This window comes from Alligator sinensis, unplaced genomic scaffold (genome assembly GCF_000455745.1).
Source record: "Alligator sinensis unplaced genomic scaffold, ASM45574v1 scaffold883_1, whole genome shotgun sequence".
Taxonomy (NCBI): domain Eukaryota; kingdom Metazoa; phylum Chordata; order Crocodylia; family Alligatoridae; genus Alligator; species Alligator sinensis.
In genome coordinates, this window is record NW_005842009.1 from 656385 (window position 1) to 667965 (window position 11581).

Sequence of the window (11581 nt, forward strand, 5' to 3'; positions counted from 1 at the left end):
GCTCCCAGAGAGGCAGCGCAGGGAAGTATATCTATCTCTCTTAGAAACAAGAAACCTCTCTATCATGTTTATAGAGCACCAGTCACTGAAGCATGGCAGTGAGGTGCTGATTCAATGATATCTGCAGCCTGGTGCTTTAGACCCAAAGGTCTTCTCAAACTCTATTGAGTTTATTCAGAACCAAACCTCCCCTGTGCCATTTGGAGTCTGTCCACTGCTCAGCGATACAGTCGTCTTCTGCACCTTTCTAGTGCCTTTATGGCAGGGGGTCAGGCTAGATGATCTGTTCAGGTCCCTCCTGACCCTAGCTACTATGAAACTATGAAACCACGATGGATTAAAACAAGATCCACCAGTGTTTTAAAGATGCAGGAAACCCACTAGTAGTTTCACCCTCCGCCTTTCCATGCACAGACCTCTCCCTCCCCACATGCATAGATTTTCTCACGTTTTTGCTATTTGGGGCACGTCATTTCTCAATTTCTCATTGGCAATGGCAATGTATAACTTATCAAGAAGTTATTATTTTTTCCCTTTGCAAAAAAAAATATTGACGAAGTCCATTTATTTTGGTCAATGATCCAAAAATACTTCAGTTCAAAATGTAAATATTTTCAGCTATTGGACTCAGTATTTTCTTCCTGTGTTGTTTAAGAATATCCATTTTAAATTGCCAAGAAATTTTACTTCCCTTTTCTGACCTATAGTTGCTGACAGTATTAGAGGCAGTTCATGAACCAGTTACTGCAAAGCAAATGGGGCTAGAAAAAGGGGGCAGCAGGGGATGGGAGTGTTAAAACTCATCAGTTGCTCCATGGTAATTGCCTGTGTGTATACTCTTATCTCATGTCAAATCAAAGTCAAGCTGAGGTACTTAGCTCCCAGGCTAGGGACAGACATTACACATACACTCGTTTAAATGACCAAAAACTGGTTTAAACCTGTAACAGAACAGACATTCAGTGCACATAAACCAGTTTGAAAATGGCTGAAATCAGTTTGAGATAAACCTGCGTGTAGTATCAGACTTAACTGACAGAGGTCAATCCAATTTATGCAAAGTCTGTCCCAGATCCCGGATTAGCTTTCACATACAGTTGGGTATGCAAACAGTTATAAAGCAACTGATGTGCAGGAAAACCCCACTTTACCTTGCATCACAGTATTGTGTACATGTGCCGGTACCCTGAGTGCAACCTGCCTCAGGCTGCCTTGCATTGCTACTATCGAGAGATGGGGCAGATGGGATCTCTCTGTATTAGTGATGACATAGCCTCACAACTTACATCTCCATTGCTTGAAGGCTGCTTTTGAACTCAAGGCCTGGGTTACAGTGCTTCAAAGCTCCAGAGCTTGATCCATGAAGCTGAACATCACAAGTGGATTGGCAATGCTCCGGTAGACCTCGTGGCTATGGACGAAACTTTTTCTAAGGCAGGTTCAAGCCTCCCTTGTTTCCCCAAAGCTGACCTGCTGCTGACCCCCTAAAGAGCACTTTCAGATCTTGAATGAGAGACTTTTTTCTGCAATCAGCCCTTTCCAAGGAGAGCGGCAGCAGTAGGAGCAGGGGGCAAAAGGGAAGGTAATATTTCCCACAGAACACTTTTGTCAGTTTGCTAGCAAGTCTCTGCAGCCTGGAAGAAGCAAGCTGGATTGTGGCAACCTGATCAGATAAAGACAAAGGCATGATCTTTTCATGTAGTCACCCAGTTCTCCAGCAAATAGTTTTCATTTCATTATGAGAGAGCTGGACATATTCCAAATTATTGGGTGGTTTTGTGCTCAGTGTAATATGATTTTTCTGTATTATGCAGTAGAGAACACTATGCTATATTGTCTAACACCAGCCTTTGGGAAGAACACCCCCCCCCCCCCCCCCCCCCCCCACCCCCTCGCCGTTGTTCGTGAGCGTAAGCTTCTAGCCGGAGCGGAGCTAAACTACCTACTGGATGGTAAACTGTTTAATCTCAGCTGACTCCGAGCCAAAACCAAGACTACCCAACCTCAATCAATGAGCTCCAATACACTGATGATGCAGTAGTGTGTGCTCACTCGGAAGCAGACCTTCAGGCAATTGTCACCATCTTCACTGAGGCATACAAGAAAATGGGATTGACACTTAAAATTCAAAAGACTAAGGTCCTCCATCAACAAACTCTTTATGAGCAGTCTCCAGCTCTGGTCATTCAGATTTAAGCTGAGACTAGAGAACGTTATTTTCCATACCTGAGAAGCCATCTCTTGCAGAAGACTAACATCAAGGAAGAAATCCAACACCACCTTAAATGTGCAATTGCAGCCTTCAGACACCTGAGGAAACAGGTGTTTGAAGACTGTGACATTAGATTTGAAACCAAATTCATGGTTTGTCAAGCTGCTGTGATCCCTACCTTACTGTACGGAGCTAAGATATGGACAATGTGCAGGAGATATCTCAAGTCACTGGAGAAGTACCATCAATGCTGACTGCAGAAGATCCTTGAAATCCAGTGGGAAGACAGACACAGTGTTTCGTTTTGCAAGCAAACACCACAAGCATCAAGGTGATCACCCAACATCAACTTTGCTAGGCTGTCCATGTCATCCAGATGCCCGATTCCAGGCTCCCAAAGCAAGTTTTATTCTCCCAGCTCAGTCAAGGTGTGCGCTCAAGAGGAGGGCAGAGAAAGCACTTCAAGGACATCCTCAAAGCCAACTTGAAAAAATGCAACATCCACATCAACTCATGGGAGACTATCACTCAGGCCCACCCCAAATGGAGGAAGTGTTTGCTGCAAGAATTTCAGTACTTTGAAATCTCATGATAACTACAGAAGATGAAAAAGTGGGAGCAGCAGAAACGGCAAGTTGTGGACTGAACCAAGAATCCAGAGCCACCCGCCCCACATAGGAACATGTGCCCAAGTTGCAGTAGAACCTGTGGATCCCAGATTAGCCTTGTCAGCCATCTTCAGACTTATAAATAAGGCAATCATGAAAGACTATCATCCTCAACTGCAAGGGTTTGCTGATGATGATTATTGAATAAGTACCAGTAATGATAAAAAGCATCAACATGCAGTTGTATTTGTGTCTGGTCTTGGGAACAACCATTGAAAAAGCCCAGAAAAAAGCAATGGAAGCCAGATTTGTTTTTGTGTGAATCAGAGATGCAGGTGTTTGATGTATCTGTTATTCTAAGGAGGAGTTTGGAGCAATGTTTGTGACTGAGAAGAAGATAGGGGCTGTCAATTTATATTTCCCTTTAATAAAAATGATACTTTCCTTCTATATTCTGACAAATTCTGAATAAATGATTAATCTGATTTAGAGAATCATTTTTATCTAATGCTTATTCAAAGAGAAATGGCTTTATTATTCACTGGAGATGTTTATTTAATTTGAAACATTTCTGTTTTTTTAACCAACCCCCCCCCCCCCCAAAAAAAAAACCCAAAAAACCCCCAAAAAAACAAAAAAACCCAACCAACCCAAAAGCTTTCATTGGAATTTCAGGGGGAAAAGATCAAATTTGGGTTGTCCAAAAAAATCATTTTGAATGAATTCTTTGCTCAGTGAATAGCAAGATCTTCCCCCAAAAAAGTTTTTGATAAAAATGTGAGCTGCTGGGGAAAATAAGTAAGTTTTTGGATTTCAGAATGCAAAATGTGTTTGGTTTATTTCTTGAAAACAAGCAAAACATGCTGGGAAATCTTTTAAATATCTGCTATTTAAAAACAACCACATACAAAATTAACATTTCTTACTCCATTTCAGCTGGTTCTGGAGCCAGTTCTTATTCAATCCAGCCTAAGGTACATTGATTAATGGGCGAAAGGGCCACAAATTCCCTAGAAGTGAACAATTCAGCTGGGTTTGTCCCACTTCAGAGCCTTTCACTGATAATCGGGATTCTGCACTAGAACCAAATGATCACAGCGCCTTGAAGATGGAAGGGACTCTGAGGGTCCTCTCATCCAGCTGCCTGCTCAGATGCAGAATGTGCTGTTCCTGAACCATCCCAGAGGGATGTCTATCTAGCCTCCTCTTGAACAGGTGGTTAGATCCTGGTTCTTAACCTCATTAGATTCAAGGCACTTCTTGGAAAATGCCAGCTCATATCTCACTTATTTTTTGGCTATGGAAAAAAAAACAGAGAAATTCTGTGTTACAAAGAACTCAAGAAGACCACAACAGGGCAGAATGGTTTCAACCCCATGGATGTCTATTTGAAATGTCTGGGTCTATCTTGTGAATTGTGTGTAGATGCTTGGGCCCCTAAGAGTGCTGATATTGCACAGCCCCCTAGGGCATCCTTAAAAGGATCTCATGGCATCCTGGTAGGGAATCAGAGTTATAAGTACATGAGACAGAACTCAACCCAGCTCCTTTCCCAAGCAATTTCTACTGGGCTGATGGAAATACTATTTGCTCTTGCATGGGAAGTCAGCATGCAGATTCACTGTTGGTTTAACTCTCTTCTAGGCAGTAAAGTGAGTCATGCCAGGGGTCACTTTGTTTCAAGACATGCAAGAAAGTCTAGTTTTACAGTCCCCTTTCCAACGGTAACCATACTTCAGTTTTAAGGGTATAAATGCACTTTGTGCATGACAGACATATCAGCTCATTTTTTGTGTGTGTATCTGAATCACTGACCAATACCTTCTTCAAAACAGAAATAGCATGTTATATGTGGGCACTTACTGCATAGAAGCAGATGGGCAGATTCTTCAGAGGGTATTTGTTCACCGCGGCCTAGCAGTTCAAGCCAGCAAGAGGCTACTGCAACCAGCCTCTTCCCCAGAATGGTGTTTTCTTAGCCAACATCATGGGACTACATTTGCCTAAAGAAAGATGTCAGGTGTGCAGACTAGCTGAAACCATTTTTCTAATGTGCTGTTTAATTCAGCAGTTCTTACCTCTTCTAGACTGGAGGCTCCTCTCAGAAAATGCCATCTTTTTTCTTTTTCTTTTTTTTTTTTGACTACAGAAAAATAATAGAAAAGTTCTTCTGTTGCAGGAAACTCATAAAGATCATAATAGGTCAGAAGGTTTTTAACACTATGGATTGTTATTTGAAAACTCTGGGTTCATCTTGTGAATCGCATTTGTACACCTAACGATGCATTGTGCCCTGTGGCACCCTTGTGAGGATGTGAAGGCACCTCAGGGTGCCATGGCACCCTAGGTGAGAATCACTGGTTGAATGTAACCCCAGTTTCTTCTGAGTTTGGTGTCTGAGATCCAGCATGATAGATCTTGGCTCTTCACCCTAAGGAAGGGCACAGGAGCATTGGGAGGACAAAGGAACTGCAGTGGGGTTTGATAGCAGTTCTGGATTTCTGTGGCATCTCCCAGTCAGGTTGTAAGATGCCACTTCAAAATATTAATGAATTCAAACTTGTGCTCAGTCCGGGATGCTGATAAACACTTCTGGGCTGAGACCAACTCCACTGTAACTCCATCTGAGCCCACAGAGCTCCTCAAGATTATTATGGATCAGACTGCTCATTTAATAGAGGAAGGAAACTAAGAAACAGAAAAAAATAAGGTCTACATATTCCAAAAGGGGTGTCTAAAACAAGGCACCTAAATCCATACTGAGGGGCCCACATAAGTGCTCTGGGTTTTGAGCATTGTGGACCCCTAGTAGCTCTATTTATTTCATTGTATTTCCAGAGGGAGGAGTTCATTTCACCTCTCCTCCTTGCTCTTTCTCAAGCTGGCTGCTATAAATTATTGCTAAAATCCTCATCTCCCAAATCAAATTATTTTATAACAGCACATTTTAAAGATGATACCCTTGCTTTTCCTAACTGATTCCCATCTTTAGCACCTACCATCTGGGACTTAGTACATCTGCTTTCCAATATTGAATCGAAAGTGTTTGTTTTTTGTGTCAATCCTATGCAGATCTTATCTGGGCAAAGCAGCTTTTGTATCTGCAGTGGTTGGAACTATATCATTTTCTAGCCCTGATGATCACTGTTTAAAATATCCTTGGACTCCTTCCCCACCCCCAAGTTGTTTGCAAGGGTTGTGGCTGAATTGGTGGGTTGAACTCCATTCAGCCACAGAATGGCATGGGGATTGGCAGAGCAAGCTTTCCCCATACTGACTCTTGCCAGCCTGTCACCATGCTAATGGGAAAGGTGGCTGAATGCCTGACAATTCAGCCCGTAGCTTTTTTGTTTGTTTTAAATAAGTGCTAGCCTGGTGGCCAGTGAGTGACAAACTGTGTCGGAGGTTTATATAATGTGGAATGAGACCCAGCAAACATGTCCTGTGTGGGCCAGAATATGGCTATCATATGGTGAAAACCTTCAGCCATCATCAATTGATTTCAAACCAACAATATCAAGGTGAAAAGATCTAGGACCCATACGTTTACAGACAGGTAACCTATGCCTCTGGCATTCACTCTGGGCCAAGTCCTGATGATGTTTCTCAGTGGGTGCATCTATGCGAGATGCTTTACTACGCAGTAGCATAGTTTACTGCACAGTAAGCATGTGCGTCTACACATGCACATGCTTACTGCACAGTAAACCTCGCTAATCGTGAGTAAATTTTGCTACCTACAAATGCAAGTAGTAAATTTACTTGTGATTACTAACTGTACAGTAGCACTCATGTAGACGCCTGACCGGGAGAAGATTTGCTCCAGGTCAGTCAGCTACCAGGGTGCAGGAGATTGCTCCCTACCCCTGGGAGCTACCTGCTGCCAGGGCGGGCTCTGCCACTAGAGACCGCACAGGGGCTATGTCTCCCTGCTCCAGCAGCAGGCAGCTCCAAGATCCTTGCTCCAAAATCATGATCAGGGAGCGGTGCCTGGGAGATCCTTATCTGCCTGGGAGCTACCCTGTACGTGCGGACACCTGCCTGGGAGCATTTATTTGTGAGTAATTTACTTGTGAGTAAACCGCTTCCGGATCTAATGCACATGTAGATGCACCCAGTATTTCCTCTTACACCCAAGAAAAATCCCATTAAATACAATAGGACAAGATCCAGTGCTTTGCTTCTGCTTCCGTTTGAAACATTTAAAAGTCCTTTTGACTGATGTAGTAATTGCCTATATAATGATTTTGGATTTGGGCCTAAGTGTTGTTTCTAATTAATAGATTTTGTGGCCCCTAAAAGATGCATCCTCTTATAAATTTAGGCTAGTGGTTAGAATAAATGTTTTAAACATCAGAACCGTGAAATCCTGGAACAACCTTCCCATTGGTGGAGCAGAAGCCAAATTATCGAACTGGTTTTAAGATGGCACTTAATCAGTGTGTGAAAGGGATTATATGCTATGGTGGTTTATGGTGGCAGCAAGCTGGACTTGTTGAGCCAGGAGGTCCCTGTCCTGTGTTCCTAAACCTTACTGACCATTTTGTCTTAGTTGTTTCTTGTCGTGGGTGGTTCTTCCGCTTAGTCAAACACTGCATGAATATGGATTTCTGGTCTCAGTATGCCTTGCATTCCTACCTGAGTGGCCTTCTCTGTACCATTATTTTCTATACCTCTATCTTGACTTTCTTTTCTTCACACCTTTCATATTTAGTAAATAATTATGGTGTTGTAGTCCAGTTTTGCACAGAACCCATGCCCAGTTATTCAAGCTATCCTTGTTCCACAGACATCTCATCATTTTTCTCTGTCTTTTCTGGCTCCTCTTCAAATTCATTTCTGTACATTTAAGGATGAGGTAACTGAGCTTGTGTCAAGGTGAGGATGCACTGCTGATTTATGCAATGCTATTATAACATTTGGTATCGTTCCGGATTCCTTTTCCTAATACAGCCTGTCATCTTGCATGCTGCCTCGACTACTGAAGACTGAACAGACACGTTCATTAAATTGGCCATAAAAGTGTACGGATCTTTTTTTTAACTAATACATCCCATATAGTTTAAATGGTACCTGTCCTTGCTTTCCATAACACCCAAGAAATCTGCAGATCCTCACATTTTTTTTTTACTTTAGATTGAGTAATCTAAAAATGTAATGCTAATTTGCTCTATTAGGGGGTCAGCGCAGGTTTGTAGTCCTGAGTTCAGAGCATTCTACTTAGCAGGGAACTGGCCATTTAATTAGTCCTTTTATCTTCCTGTGTCTCTCTTAACCAGCTTTTTGATTCACCACAGGCCTTCCCTTCTCAGTTTCCATGGTTACTGTGTTCACCATGGTGAGTTTACCATGCTGTCAGGAAAGAGAGACTTTTTATACTTTTTAATACCTCATTCACTCTTTGTTCTTTTTCACATTTTGCTTGTTTGCTTTTGACACCTGGAAGTCTTGTTTCCCCATCTTGTGAGCCGAAACCTGCCTTTGGTGGTACCCAGGGTAGCCTGTAGGGCTGAAGGGCTAAAACTCTGAACAACAAAGGCAGGTGGATTCCCTACTGAAAGAAAATGATAGTTGTGGTCTTTCCTGGTGGATTGAATGGGCTTCTGTGGCCGCATCCACACAAATGTGGACGTTTGGTTTCCTACCGGCGGTGCACCTTGCCATGTGCTTTGGTATGCAGCAAGTTACGCCAGGTGGGGTAGGGGAGCCTGGAGCCAGCACTGTGCTGGCCCCAGTAGCCTTACCTGGGGTCCTGGGATCCTCCCGGGGCTGCAGCAGCAGCAGCAGTAATTCTAGGCAGCAGCCGCAGCGCAGCTCTGGGTGGCCCAGCTCCACTTTCGAGTGGTCCGTGCTGCCCATGCATGTGCTGCTGGGTTTTTTTTTTTTGATTTGTGGATACCCAGAGGTCAAAAAGCCCGTGGGGAAAAAAAAGCAGAGCAGCGCATACACAAGCAGTGCTCCCTTGCAGTGCAGACAACATCTGAACGGGCAGTATGTCGAGTTACAGACGTTTTTGCAGAACCACATACCACACGGCCACCCTCGTCTGGACATGGCCTGTGTGTGTACTAAACTGTAACTGAGAGACTAGGAGAGCTGTGTATCTTTCTTTGTGGATCTGGGTTGTACTGCAAAGCAGGATGCATGATTTGTGCATGACTTGTGGGAAAGATATAGAAGTGGAATAGAATCTGGGTGCATACATCTATAGTGTGAAAGGCAATTCCTGTCCTGATAGAGAAAGGGGAGATGAGGAATGAGAGAGAAAGTGGTCTGCCCAAGGCCAAATTGCAGATCAGTGGCAGTGCTGGGGACAGACCATAAGTCCCCTGACTTACGGGGCTAACACTCTGTTCACTAAACCATTGTACATCTATAGTGTAAAACTTCATTCTGAAATTTGACCTGCTTAAACTTAGGCTGAAGCACAAAAGCTGAGAAACAGATGTGAATTTTGAGTCCCGTGCTTCCCCCCCTGAGTAAGATTTTTGTACAGAGCCATTTTGAATACAGCTTCCATTGGATTCAGACCTGGGTTTGGATATCAGACAGCTCCTGGGATTGGATCTGGGGGTTTGGCTCAAGTTCATATCTAAAATATGAAGATCAGTGGGGTTAAAGTCAGTTATGTTAAAAAATTAGAAGTACTGATTAAGCTGGGAGCTTCACTTCACTTAACTGATTCAGACAGAGAAAGTGCAAGGAGGGCATCCAGCAAGCCTGTACTGGTGACAGATGCTGTTAGAGACATAGTTAACTACTGACAGAAGCCTGTTCACAGGGTAGTGTTTCTTACTAAAGCTATTTGATAGTGTATCTTGTTTCATGACAGGTAGGGTTTGATAAGCTCTAATTGGCAGCAGCCCCTATCCCCGCCACTGTAGTGTGTGCATGAAAGCAAAGCCATTAGCTCTGGCTTTTGCCAAGTGGCATTTTTCACCCGGAGTTGCTGAATCAATGGCTCTCTCTTCTGGCAAAAAGCATGGATTGCATGGCTGGATTCTGAAAGGATGGTGGGAGGGAGACCTCCATGACCCTGACCGATGTGTCTATTGATGCTGCAGGTCAATAAAGGGGAAAAGAAACTTACACTTGTAAATATTTTAAATTCATCTTTATTTCTTTCCTCACAATGATTAACCTTGCAGCCCACACTGGCAAGTTTTCATTGATTAAGCATTTTCATGCCCTCTTTCCCTGATTCTGACTAGAAGCAGAAGTGTTGAGATGCAGCCTAGGGGCCAGATCCTATTCCATCCACGAGGTACCTAACTGGATTTAGGTCACCTAAGTGTTGATCCTCTTCCACCCTGCCTGAAAAATGTTAATACTAAATACTAAACAGTTAACACCATCTCTCTACTTTTTGTGACTTAATCTCAAAGCTAAGATGTTGGCATGCTACCAAAATAGGAGCATTAATTTGTTTTTCAGGGACTTGAGCAGGGGGGAAGAGGATTGCATTTAGGCATGTATTAGGTGGATAAGACCTGGCTCCTAGGACTTGATCTGCAATACTGGTATCACAGTTGGAAAGAATAAGTTCCAGAATGCTTATACTCCTCTCATGGTTTGAACCCAATTTTGCAGCCTTCAGGAAGTTCAGATAAGCACTTAAATACAAGGGCACTTAGCAGAATGCAGGCTCCATACCTTTGAGATCAGTGCATCCTAAGAGCTACATCCTGGCCCCAGCTGAGATTGCTTTGTCTCACCCTAGCATTATGCAGCAGCCTTAAAGCTACTAAATCTGGACAACTGGAGAGTCTCCGTACAACTCCTTTGTGATTTCAACTGTGTAAACACGCAGAGTGGAAATGTAGAAGGGCCAGCACATGGTGGTAAATACCGTTTCTCAGTTTAGCCTTCGTAGCCTCTTGACAGGTGACTCAACATCCTGCTGGTGCTGCCTTGGCTATTTACTACACTTGTCTGCGGCTGCTTCTTTACTTCCTGTATAGCTGAGCACATTTTTGTCTGTGATACAGATTGTTGTTTTTGGCAGTTCACCTGCTCCTACTGATTATATTTCACCCTCCTGTGTGACATCCCGAGTTGCTTTTGGAGTGGATAACAGTGTCAGAATAAAGCTGTTTTAGGGAAAGTCAGCAGGAACAGATGATTTGTCAAAGAGCAAAGATCCTGTGGGGTTTTTTTCTGAAAATGTCCCCAATCAAGGAAATAATAAGGACAATTGACAATCTACCAACAGCAGATCTTTGTGAAGCTTTCCAAAGCTGAGAAAGAAGCACGATCCAGAGTGAAATCCTGTCCCATTGGAATCCATTGTAATTTTTTTCTATTTTCTATGGCAGGGTCAGAAATCCCTCCCCCCCACCCCTCCCCCAAAGTGCTTTTCTAGCAGGGTCTGAGATTCAGAAACATTAATTGTCACCAAGTTACTGGGTGACCCTGGGCAAGTTACTTCCCTGTTATGTGCCCTGGTTTTCCCATCTATAAAATGGACATAAACACTAACCATGGACTTTTTTGCAGTGCTCTGAGATCCTCAGGTTAAAAAAGTGCCACAGTATAAAAATTCATATGGCAGAGCCAAAACCTTCAGTGTTTTATTTAGTCAGAGGACTTGTTAACCTCATTAGGAGTTTCATTTGAGTAAAGAGCTGAAATTGGCCCAGCATTAATGTTACATGTTAAAATTGCTACCTCTGCCCTAGTTTTCTTAAAACTGGCACCAACTTTTCATTCCTTATTTCAAGTACTCAGGATAACACCAGTGTAACTCAGTCATCTCTTCCGA

General features: G+C 43.1%; 1 protein-coding gene across 1 annotated transcript in view; it reads left to right on the top strand.

The window, feature by feature from the left end:
• MATN1 (matrilin 1) overlaps positions 1-11581 on the top strand; it is a 37858-nt gene that overhangs the window by 5696 nt on the left and 20581 nt on the right. The window lies entirely within an intron of this gene.